Source organism: Oncorhynchus mykiss, chromosome 17, assembly GCF_013265735.2.
Source record: "Oncorhynchus mykiss isolate Arlee chromosome 17, USDA_OmykA_1.1, whole genome shotgun sequence".
Classification (NCBI taxonomy): Eukaryota; Metazoa; Chordata; class Actinopteri; order Salmoniformes; family Salmonidae; genus Oncorhynchus; species Oncorhynchus mykiss.
Window position 1 is genome coordinate 37,062,125 of NC_048581.1, and position 13,171 is coordinate 37,075,295.

The 13,171-nt window shown below is 40.9% G+C and overlaps 1 long non-coding RNA gene across 1 annotated transcript; it reads right to left on the bottom strand.

Annotated features, from left to right (window-relative positions):
- Nucleotides 1-3,104: 3,104 nt before the first annotated feature.
- On the bottom strand, nucleotides 3,105-4,961 carry LOC110493856. Its single transcript, XR_002469197.2, has 2 exons — nucleotides 4,435-4,961; nucleotides 3,105-3,936 (listed from the first exon to the last, which is right to left on the bottom strand). It is a non-coding gene; the product is annotated as an uncharacterized LOC110493856 (long non-coding RNA).
- Nucleotides 4,962-13,171: the final 8,210 nt, after the last annotated feature.

The following is a 13,171-nucleotide window of genomic DNA, read 5'->3' on the forward strand; positions in this document are numbered from 1 at the left end:
ACAATTTGTATTAATTAGCATTACTGTCAATTACATAATTTTTAGTTTGAAGGCAAACTGCAAGTTCCACTATATTGCCTAATCCTTAATGTGGCTAGCTTCACAACGCTAGCCTCACTAGCCAAATGAAGCTAGCTGGCTGCTTATAACGTTAGCTTTGAGCAACAGGGCAATTGCTATTTATTTTCACGAACTGAAGTTCAATTTCAATAGGCGAACAACAAGTGGCAATCTAGCTAATACTAACAAGGACTCCTAAATCATTGCTAAGAATAATGAAAATGACTGCAGGTTCTACTGGTCATTGTCTTCAGGCTGGTTGTGTTGGTGCTAGCTAGGTACCAAGCTGAAGCTAGCTACCCCAGAAGTTGCGGTCGAACAAATTATGCTTTATTACCAACATGGTATTGTAAACACATTGTTCGTGGCTGGTGTTTGCTTGTTTGCAGAGACCCAAACGGCGTTCCATAGTATGTATGTCGTGAAGCTAATAGCAGTGACGCTATTACTGCGTAACTCCGGTAGGGCAACATCTAAAAAATAACACACTTGGTAGTGTGTACCGGTGCTCGACCAGTCGGCGAAAGCCAACATCACCCACGACAGAGAACAGTTGATTGTCAAGGGCAATGAATTCCATTATCTTGGCTGTAATGGATTTCGCCTTTGAGTTGTCTCGCTGAAATTTTGTTACTCTTTCAAATGACTGCTCAATCCACACTGCAGACATTGTGGGCTAGTTTAGGAATGCTGTTGTACGTATAAGTGCAACATTTTACGTGATGTTATTACGTCATGTATCCACGTTCTATAGGTATGCACGTCAGCTTTGACACCGGTTTTGTACATCGGGGCGTTAAACTGTTAAACTAGACATTGGCCGATACCGATGTTGCCATTTTTAGCTAATATCAGCGGATTCCGATATGTTCACCGATATATTGTGCATCCCTATTTGATAGAGTACCCTTTATTGAAGAAAACGTGATTCATCTTGCACTCGAGATTATCGCCACAATACAGAAAACATTGTCCATTGAGAAGTGATAGTAATCTCTGTACAATCAATCGGCCCTTGTGAAATTTCTGGAGACATCGTTTGACAAAGTTAAGGCACTATTTTGTTTACTTAGCAGTCTGTGGAAACAAAGCAATAAACATTGTGGATCCAACCAGCTTTGAGTGATGCTGATTGGTTTATATATCGACTTTACTTTTGGTGGCTGCTGTTTGAAAGAGATGTTGCCTCTCGCGAGTACATTTTTTAAAGAGTGTAGGTTACCATGAATGGCTTTTGCACAATGTTGATGGCTGTTACATATGGGCACTTGTTCATCCTGCTTAAACCTCATGGTTACTATGTTTAGTACCTAATAGTGTCCCTTGAAGCAGAATTTTCATTACTTTTAAATAACATGAAATTCTTGTGAAATGTTTGTTGTAAATCTTGTATAGTATTTGTGTCTTTTCGTGTGAATGTTGCTGTTAGTGCTTTCAGAAAGTATTCACAAACCTTGATTATTTTCACATTTTGTTGTGTTACAGCCTGAATTTAAAATGGATAAAATTGCGATTTTGTGTCACTGGCTTATACACAATACCCCATAAAATGTCAAAGTGGAATTATGTTTTTACTAATTATTTAAAAATGAAAAGCTGAAATGTCTTGAGTCAATTAGTATTCAACCCCTTTGTTATGGCAAGCCTAAATACGCTCAGGGGTAAAAATGTGGGTAACAATTTACATAATAAGTTGTAGGGACTAACAATATTGTGTAATATGATTTTTGAATGACTACCTCATCTCTGTACCCCACACCTACATGTACAGTGCCTTCGGAAAGTATTCAGTCCCCTTGACTTTTTCCACATTTTGTTACATTACAGCCTTATTCTAAAATGAAAATAGTTTTTTTCCCACTCAATCTACAAACAATACTCCCTAATGATAAAGCAAAACAGGGTTTTAGAAATGTTTGCTAATTCAAAATAAAACCTGAACTATCACATAAGTATTCAGACCCTTTATTCAGTACTTTGTGGAAGCACCTTTGGCAGCGACTACAGCCTCGAGTCTTCTTGGGTATGACTCTACAAGCTTGGCACACCTGTATTCGGGGAGTTTCTCCCATTCTTCTCTGCAGATCCTCTCAAGCTCCGTCAGGTTGGATGGGGAGCGTTGCTGCACAACTAGTTTCAGGTCTCTCCAGAGAAGTTTGAAGTTTGGTTCAAGTCCAGGTTCTGGCTGGGTCACTCAAGGACATTCAGAGACTTGTCCCGAAGGCACCCCTGCGTTGTCTTGGCTGTGTGCTTAGGTTCGTTGTCCTGTTGGTAGGTGAACCTTCGACCCAGTCTGAGGTCCTGAGCGCTCTGGAGCAGGTTTTCATCAAGGATCTCTGTACTTTGCTCCGTTCATCTTTGCCTCGATCCTGACTTGTCTCCCAGTCACTGCCGCTGAAAAACATCCCCATAGCCTGATGCTGCCCAGGTTTCTCCAGACACTTGACACTCAGGCCAAGGAGTTCAGGCGTGTGCGCTAGTGTATTGGAGGATGCATGACTTTCAACCTTCGTCTCTCCGTACAGGAGTTGTAGCGATGAGACAAGATAGTAGCTACTAAACAATTGGATACCACAAAATTGGGGAGAAAACGGGGTAAAATTCAAAAAATAATTGGGGTAATCTAGTTCATGATTATATAATTGATTAAGTGGCCCTTTCCCTGTAGAATGTTGACAGCAGTATAGATCCCATTGTATTGCTAAGATGCTCAAACTTAACTTAATAGCTATACTCACCGACACAGAACAAACTTTAAACCTCATGCTGGCCTTGACCAAACCGGTGAATTGCCCCAATAGCTGCACTTCTCCACATGGCCAGACTTATAGTGGTCTTCTCCCTTTTAATGCTCATCCTTGAAAAATGCCATAAAGTCTGAAATAGATATCAAAGTAGACATGAAGTGATAAGAAAAACATTTAATTGAACTACTGCTCTGCTAACTGACTAGCTAAAGTGTAGTCAGTGGCTAGCTAAGACAGAAAGGGGATGGAAGAAGTTCCAACACTATTCAATTCATTTCAATACAACACATGGATTCATCAGGGATTGGGCAAAGGTCTTTAATCACGCTGGTGAACGGTAAATTTGTCAGCTAGAGATGAAAGGCAGAAGCTTCCTGCAGGAAATTGTAGTCTTGCTGAGGTCTTCTCTGTTCCTAATTAGCATTTCACATTTTTTTAAGTAAGTTGAGGTGAATATATTGATAAACCCCACCTTGTCCGAGAGAGAATTACACGTTTATCAAAACATCATGACACATACTGAGTTTGAAGTGTTTGTAAAATTCAGAGCTGGTGTAAGGAGGGCAAGGAGGCCTACAAACCTGGCTCCGTTACACCACCTCTGTCAAGAGGAATGGGCCAAAATTCACCCAACTTATTGTGGGAAGCTTGTGGAAGGCTACCCGAAACGTTTGACCCAAGTTAAACAATTTAAAGGCAATGCTACCAAATACTAATTGAGTGTATGTAAACTTATGACTTACTGGGAATGTGATGAAATAAATAAAAGCTGAAATCATTCTCTCCACTATTATTCTGACATTTCACATTCTTAAAATGAAGTGGTGATCCTAACTGACCAAGCACTATTGAGCACATCTGCAGCAATTACGGAATATGAAACATGGGTTATACATATTCATAAGTTATCAGTCTTTTCTTGCAGTTTTTTTTCCTCTAGTAAAACAAGTTGTTTTTGTTCAACCAATGCTTCAATAAAATACATATAGGCCTATGTGTTTTTCTTGCTGTGTTTTCATCCAGTACAACTGTTAAGGAGTGTACGTTAGCATACAAAAACTGTCCTCATTCTTCAGCTCCAAAGATGTCCAGCTCCAGTTATGATATTGGCAAATAATGTTTGTGGTTTCTGAAAGTACAGAATAAAGAGTAATTAATAGTCAGTAGAATAAAACATCAGGATATAACAATAATACAATATTACAAAGAAGTGACATAACACTGCTATAAAAATAATAATTTTCATTGACAAAATCACACATGAGTTATATAACAGTAAGAAACAGTAACTGTTGTGCTCCACAAGGGGGCAGGGCAGAACAGAGCTATGCTAAACAGGCCAAATGAAAACAAACCATGGTCCTAAGGACAGGGTAGCTTCAAAAGACAACAAGCTAATACTTCTCTGATGCAGTTAGCATTGTTTTACAGATCTAATAGAAGAATGTAGCTAGCTACATAAGCACGATTGAGTGTAACACCATAAAGGTTATGAAATTAGTAACGTTACCTTGCGTGTCCGCGGTTATAAGGAATACAGACAAATATATTATGCACCATACAGTGAGCTACAGTAGAAACGACATAAAGACATACAGAAACAATTATAACATAATAAGGCACTTACTTTGATTGAACCTCATGCATGTCCAAAGTTATTATCATGTAGTAATGAAAACAACAATGAAGTGGAAGTGGGCACCAGCCCGGAAAATGTGAAAAACTTTGTGCAGGTCCTGTTCTAACTGGAGATGCGCAAATGTCTGCATACTTGATCTGCGGAAACAATGGGGAAGTGTTTGGGAAAGTTTGTAATGGCCAAAAAATGTATTGTCCGCAAAAGTCAAATGGCTTACTTTTATGTGAATTAATGAGGCAGAACACACCTCAATTCAAACTGTTCTTAGAAAATAAAACTTGTAAGAAAATAATTTGAAATAGACAAGTTAAAAAACAGCCTATAAATAAAAGCAGGCAGCGTGCCTTAAAAAAATTGCATAAAAAACTCACGCTGGGGTGACCGAGATATGAGGTTAAGAAAATGACTGTAAAAACGGTGAAATCCCCGTGGATTGATGAGGTATTGAAAAATGTTAATGTTTATGGGGATGAGGAAAAGCAATGGTAATAAGTCTGGCTGCAAACGTACTGCAAATTGAGAAATCATGTGACTAAACTGAATAAAAAGAAGAAGAAACTACACTATGAAGCAAAGATAAATGACAAAGAATGTTAGTAAAATGCTTTGGAGGACCTTCAATTATTTTTTTTCCCACAAAAAGGTCAACTCAGCCCCATCATTCATTGAATCATTGAATTCATTACAAAACCTACTGATATTGCCAAATGTTGAATTCCGTGAGTGTGGAAGAGGTGAAAAAAATATTGTTCTCTATCAACAATCACAAGCCAGCGGTATCTGACAACTTGGATGAAAAATTGCTGAGAATAATAGCTGACAATATTGCCACTTTATTTGCCATATCTTCAATTTAAGCATACTAGAAAGTGTGTGGATATTGTGGGTTACTGTGTATAAATAAAGCTGGACAAAGTCCAATTTGATGGGTTTTCATTCCAGGCTGTAAAGCAACAAAAGGTGAACATTTTGAAATGAGGTGGTGACTTTCTATACCCACTGTAGTGCATGTCCTTGCAACACTTATACGGGTAGTTTGCTTACCATGTAGGAGTGGACAAAATGGCTGAGGTCTCCAGCTACCTTGGAGAACTCAGCCTTTAAAAGGCCAAAGTATGCCATGTCCAGTGGCTGCAGGACATGGATGCAGTTTGGTGGAAGACAAAGAAGTATAACCCCTTCCCTTAGTACCACCGCGAACACCTCCGAGTCCATGTTGCTCTCTCGTTATTTCCAGTGCCTTCATTATCTCAGCCAATCATGACTAAAGGGAAGGTTCCTTGCTTTTTCTGTAACTAAACCAACTAGGCTCGTACTTTAACAATTTTATTTGTATGTACAGATGGCATACAAGTTTGTTATTAAGGCACATGAAAGTTAACATGTTCCAGAAGGCATTTCTGCCCAAAATAACGCATTTTGATTTAAAAAAAAGTTTACGTTCAAATAGGTTTCCTGTGAAGTAGTGACGCACGACATACACCTTGTTTCCTGAAATGAATCACATACAGTATGTGCAGCCATCTGTAACTCTGATCGTTTAACCACAGATAGAACAATGAGGCAGATATTTATTTCACTGTCACGTTAAAGCCTTATTCAAAATATTTTTAATCTACAAACTTGATTGGAGTCCACCTGTTCATTGGACATGATTTAGAAAGGCACACACCTGTCTATATAAGGTTACACAGTTGACAGTGCATATCTGTGCAAAAACCAAGCTATGAGGTCGAAGGAATTGCCTATAGAGCTCCGAGACAGGTTTGTGTCGAGGTACAGATCTGGGGAATGGTACTTAAAAATGTCTGCAGCATTGAAGATCCCCAATAATACAATGGCCTCCATCATTCTTAAATGAAATAATTTTGGAACCACAAAGACTCTTCCTAGAGCTCGCCGCCCGGCCAAACTGAGCGAACGGGGAGAAGGGCCTTGGTCAGGGAGAACTCTGCCAGAGCTCCAGAATTCCTCTGTGGAGATGGGAGAACTTTCCAGAAGGACAACCATCTGCAGCACTCCACCAATCAGGTCTATATGGTAGAGTGGCCAGACGGAAGCCACTCCTCAGTAAAAGGCATATGACAGCCCGCTTGGAGTTTGCCAAAAGGCACCAAAAGGACTCAGACAACGAGAAACAAGTGATGTTGTACCCACAGCGACTATTAAAACCTTCCACAACCAGAAACCACGGATTGATGGCAGCAGTCGTGCAAAATTAAAGCGCGAACCACTGCTTTTAATCAGAACAAGGCGTCCGGAAACATGACCGAATACAAACAGTGTTGCTCTTCCCTCCGCAAGGCAATCAAACAAACTAAGCGTCAGTATAGAGACAAAGTAGGGTCACAATTCAACGGCTCAGACACGAGAGGTATGTGGCAGGGTCTACAGTCAATCACAGACTACAAAAAGAAAACCAGCCCACAAAGTCTTGCTCCCAGACAGACTAAACATCTTCTTTGCTCACTTTGAGGACAATACAGTGCCACTGACACGGCCCGCTACCAAAACCTGCGGGCTTCCCTTCACTGCAGCCAACGTGAGTAAAATATTTAAACGTGTTAACCCTCGCAAGGCTGCCGGCCCAGACGGCATCCCTATCCGCGTCCTCAGAGCATGCGCAGACCAGCTGGCTGGTGTGTTTACGGACATATTCAATCAATCCTTATCCCAGTCTGCAGTTCCCACATGCTTCAAGAGGGCCACCATTGTTCCTGTTCCCAAGAAAGCTAAGGTAACTGAGTTAAATGACTTCCGTCATCATGAAGTGCTTTAATAGACTAGTCAAGGACCATATCACCTCCACCCTACCTGACACCCTAGACCCACTCCAATTTGCTTACCGCCCCAATAGGTCCACAGACGACGCAATCGCAATCACACCGCTCACTGCCGTAACCCATCTGGACCAGAGGAATACCTATGTAAGAATGCAGTTCATCGACTACAGCTCAGCATTTAACACCATAGTACCCTCCAAACTCGTCATTAAGCTCGAGACCCTGGGTCTCGACCCCGCCCTGTGCAACTGGGTCCTGGACTTCCTGACGGGCCGCCCCAGGTGGTGAGGGTAGGAAACAACATCTCCACCCCGCTGATCCTCAACACTGGGGCCCACACAAGGGTGCATTCTCAGCCCTCTCCTGTACTCCCTGTTCACCCTTTACTGCGTGGCCATGCACGTTTCCAACTCAATCATCAAGTTTGCAGACGACACTACAGTGGTAGGCTTGATTACCAACAACGATGAGACGGCCTACAGAGATGAGGTGAGGGCCCTCGGAGTGTGGTGTCAGGAAAATAACCTCACACTCAATGTCAACAAAACAAAGGAGATGATCGTGGACTTCAGGAAACAGCAGAGGGAGCAGCCCCCTTTCCACATCGACGGGACAGTAGTGGAGAAGGTGGAAAGTTTTAAGTTCCTCGGCATACACATCACGGACAAACTGAAATTGTCCACCCACACAGACAGCGTGGTGAAGAAGGCGCAACAGCGCCTCTTCAACATCAGGAGGCTGAAGAAATTAGGCTTGTCACCGAAAACACTCACAAACTTTTACAGATGCACAATCGAGAGCATCCTGTCAGGCTGTATCACCACCTGGTACGGTAACTGCTCCGCCCACAAACGTAAGGCTCTCCAGAGGGTAGTGAGGTCTGCACAACGCATCACCGGGGGCAAACTACCTGCCCTCCAGGACACCTACAGCACCCGATGTCACAGGAAGGCCAAAAAGATCATCAAGGACAACAATCACCCGAGCCACTGCCTGGTCACCCCGCTATCATCCAGAAGGCGAGGTCAGTACAGGTGCATCAAAGCGGGGACCGAGAGACTGATAAACATCAGATTGTTAAACAGCCATCACTAACATTGAGTTGCTGCTGCCAACATACTGACTCATCTCTAGCCACTTCATCAATAAAAATTGGATGTAATAAATGCATCACTAGCCACTTTAAACAATGCCACTTTACATAATGTTTACATACCCTACATTACTCATCTCATATGAAAATACTGTACTCTATACCATCTACTGCATCTTGCCTATGCTGTTCGGCCATCGCTCATCCATAAATTTTATGTACATATTCTTATTCATTGCTTTACACTTGTGTGTATAAGGTAGTAGTTGTGGAATTGTTAGATTACTTGTTGGCCTTTCTGGCGCAGGCGTTCCGCTAGCGACCCACCTCGACAACATCCGGTGAAATTGCAGAGCCCCAAATTCAAAATACAGAAATAGTCATAATAATCATTCAAAAAAAATACAAGTGTTATACATCGGCTTAAAGATTAACTTCTTGTTAATCCAGACGCTTTGTCAGATTTCAAAAAGGCAGCGAAAGCATACATTGCAATTATCTGAGGACAGCGTCCCGCTTACAAAAGCATATGAACATTTTACAACATAGTAAAGGAATTACAAAAGTCAGAAATAGCGATAAAATTAATCACTTACCTCTGAAGATCTTCATATGGTTGCAGTCACAAGAGACCCAGCTACACAATAAATGTTTGTTTTGTTCGATAAAGTCCCTCTTTATATCCCAAAAACTCAGTAATCCACATGCTCAAAGGCAATCAAAACATGCAGACAAATACATCCTAATAAGTACCGGTAAAGTTTGTCAAAACATGTCAAACAATGTTTATAATTAATCCGCAGGTTGTCAATTGTCTAAATAATCGATAATATTTCAACCAGACAATAGCGTATTCAATAGAAAGGAAAACCAACAAAGTGCGCGCAATCGGTCGCGCGATCAAACCAGCTCTGCATTCTTCCTCAGTCCACTGACAGAAGGTCTCATTCTTCTTCATTTTTCAGAAAACAAGCCTGAAACAGTGTCTAAAGACTGTTGACATCTAGTGGAAGCCATAGGAACTCTATAGGTATTCAATTGAAAATACCCAAATAAAAAAAATCCTACTTCCTGGATGGATTGCCTCAGGTTTTCGCCTGCCATATCAGTTCTGTTATACTCACATACATTATTTTAACAGTTTTGGAAACTTTGGAGTGTTTTCTATCCAAATATTCAAATTATATGCATATCCTAGTAACAGGCAGTTTACTTTGGGCACGCTTCTCATCCAGATGTCGAAATACTGCCCCCAAGCCATAAGAAGTTAGATATTACTGCATGGTCGGAACCTAGAAGCACAAGCATTTCACTACACTTGCATTAACATCTGCTAACCATGTGTATGTGAGAAATAAAATTTGATTTGATTTCACATCTGAAGGAAACCTTGCACCATTCCTAAGTTGAAGCAGGGTGGTGGCAGCATCACGCTGCGGGGATGTTTTTCAGCTGCAAGGGGGAAGATGAATGGATCAAAGTACAGAGATATGTATGTAGTTGGTTTTGTAGTACTGTCCTTGAGTTGTTCTTGTCTAATTATGTTCTGTGTTATGTATTATTCTCTACTTTTGCAACAGCTAATGGGGATCTTAATAAAATATCAAATACCAAATCTTTGATGAAAACCTGCTCCAGAGTGCTCAGGACCTCAGACTGGGGTGAAGGTTCACCTTCCAACAGGACAACGACTCTAAGCACACAGCCAAGACAATGCAGAAGTGGCTTCAGGGCAAGTCTCTGAATGTCCTAGAGTGGCCCAGCCAGAGCCCGGGCTTGAACCCGATCGAACATCTCTGGAGGACCTGAAAATAGCTGTGTAGCGACACGCCCCATCAACCTGACAGAGTTTGAGAGGATCTGCAGAGAAGAATGGGGGAAACTCCCCAAATACAAGTGTTGTAGCGTCATACCCAAAAAGAGCTGAGGCTGTAATCACTGCCAAAGCTGCTTCAACAAAGAACTGAGTAAAGGGTCTGAATACTTATGTTTTTGCTTTGTGATTATGGGGTATTGTGTGTAGGTTGATAAGGGCAAAAAAAAATTGAATCCATTTTAGAATAAGGCTGTATTGTAACAAAATGTGGAAAAAGTCAATGGGTCTGAATACTTTCCGAATGCACTGTATAAATGTGAAGCCAATATGATAGTGAGAGGAATCCCACTGGCGGGCAGTGGGAGAAGATGGAAGGAGGGATTTTGTCTGATATTCTGAAAATGTTCTTATCGATGAAACATTTGATCTCAATACAGTTTTCTGTTTCCAAAACTAGAATATGTTAAAAACAGAGTGGACTCATTTGAGGATACTTTACCCTTTGCAAAAGTTTTTTTTAAATGTCATTGTTTAGAAGGTGCTCAAAGGCAAATTGTCACGTTCGTTCGTAGAAACGGACCAAGGGTTATGTTGAGTTCCACATATTTATTAAAGAAGTGAAACTTAGCAAAGACAAAAAAACGAATAAACAAATGAACTAACAATGAACCGTGACTACAGAGAATGTTAACGTGCAATAACTCAAAACAATATCCCATAACTCACAGGTGGAAAAAATGCTACTTAAGTATGATCCCCAATTAGAGACAATGATAGCCAGCTGCCTCTAATTGGGGATCATACCAAAACACCAACATAGAAAAAACAAACTAGAACCCCACATAGAAAATATAAACTAGACTAAACCCCTAGTCACGCCCTAACCTACTCTACCATAGAATATAAAGGCTTTCTATGGTCAGGACGTGACACGAATTGAGTTATTGTACACGCTCACATCACAGAGTAGGCGTTCCCTATAGGCGTTCCCTAACGGAAATATGCAGATGCACACCTAGAACACACTACTAGGACCTTGTGCTTGGCTCTGCCCACCTCCTTGCTTGTTCTGCCCACTATGACTAATTTGTTCCCATTGGAAACGACAGGCTGTGGTCTATCTCGGTTGAGTTATAAAAAAAACTATTTGGTATAACTGTGTTATTCTCACTTACAAATGTAGTTCCTGTGTCAAACAATGTTCTTGCATTAGAAAATGGGGCATCATTTCTCTTGTGTTTCTCCGTTTGTGCATGATACATATATTTCACATTTCCGATTTACAATACCTACAGTAAGCTTTTCTGTCATCTCCTGGGATGCTCTTAATCCATTATATCCCATTCTCTTTCCCAGTCTTTGCAATATTTTGGCCCATATTTTCCCCATTTACCTGGCATACTGACAATAGAATCGTGTATAGCCAGTAAACTAGCGTGTTAAATCGGTTTGTTCCTCTGTCCTCATCTCTGCGTGTTGCTACATACACAGATAATAATGATCGGTAGGACTGGGGGCGGCTATAATGATCGGTAGGACTGGGGGCGGTCAGGATACAAAGAAAATAAGAATTTTGAGGGAGAAGTATGTAGTTAGCTAGCTAGTGCTTCTGTTCATTGTTGAATCTCACATCACTTGCCATTATTTGTGCGCCTGCTGCTCTCCTCTCACTGATGTGACTGAGCTGAGCTACCTGCTGCAGCAGAAAAGCCTCTCTGAGGCAACAGACACACACACCCCTCCAGCCCGCCCTTCTATTTCAATGACTGTATGAAGCTCCTTCCCAGTCACCACTCACTCACTCAGCATCAGCAGCCTGCAGTTGTGGAAAAAGTACCCAATTTTCATGCTTGAGTAAAAGTAAAGATACTTTAAAAGAAAAAAACTTAAGTAAAAGTGACTTTCACTTTAACTTGAGTAAAATGCTACTTGAGTAAAATTCTAAAAGTATTTGGTTTTAAATGTACTTAAGTATCAAACGTAAAAGTATAAATAATTTAAAATGTATTGTATTAAGCAAACCAGACAACACGATTTTCTTGTTTTTTAAGTTTACGGATAGCCATGGACACAGTTCAACACTCAAAATTTGCAAATTAAGCATTTGTGTTTAGTGACTCTTCCAGATCAGAGGCAGTAGGGATGACCAGGGATGTTCTCTTGATAAGTGCGTGAATTAGATAATTTTCCTGTCCTACTAAGCATTCAAAATGTAAAGAGTACTTTTGCTTGTCATTCCACAAGTTACCACCAGCTAAATCTATGACGTTAAAATGCCTATTTACTCTGTTCCATCTGACTGCGCAATCCACTGTCTCATCAGCCCGGCCAGTCAATTTATAAACTAAAAGCATTAATTAATTTTCAACAGCGGAGATTTGTGTATCCCTTGCTCTGTCTCTCCGACATTTGCAACATTGTTTCAGTATTCAAATTCGATCTCCCGCTGTCCCATATGAACAATTTGGGACAAGACAGACAAGCAGGCAGTGTTTCTCAGCCAGTCGAAATCATGAATCAGCTGGCATAATTTTTAGCAGCTAATTTATAGTCTTTCCAGCTTCCGTTTGAAGTCATTGTTTTACTGTAGCTGTGTCGCTGGCAAGCTCCTCTGGACAACAGACGAGTGAGAACATTTTCTTTGCCAGGCAAAATCACACCTCATTAGCTCCTTGTTATTTATGTATCCAAATAAATGTCACTAGAAAACAGCTTAAATGAATGCAAATGCAGCTACTTTGCTGTTATACTGGTGTCACGTCCTGACCATAGAAAGCCTGTATTTTCTATGGTAGAGTAGGTCAGGGTGTGACTAGGGGTTTTAGTCTAGTTTATTATTTCTATGTGGGGTTCTGGGTTTAATTTTCTATGTTTGGGTTGGATAGATACAATCAATGGAGCGTAAGTACTTCCACATGGATGATATCTCCTCCATTTACACGTAGAGAGACTTGGTATTGTTCAAGCTCTGAGCGAGAAGATGACGGGATCCGTGAAATAAAGGCTCTGCCAACATGCAATTGCAATCATCGA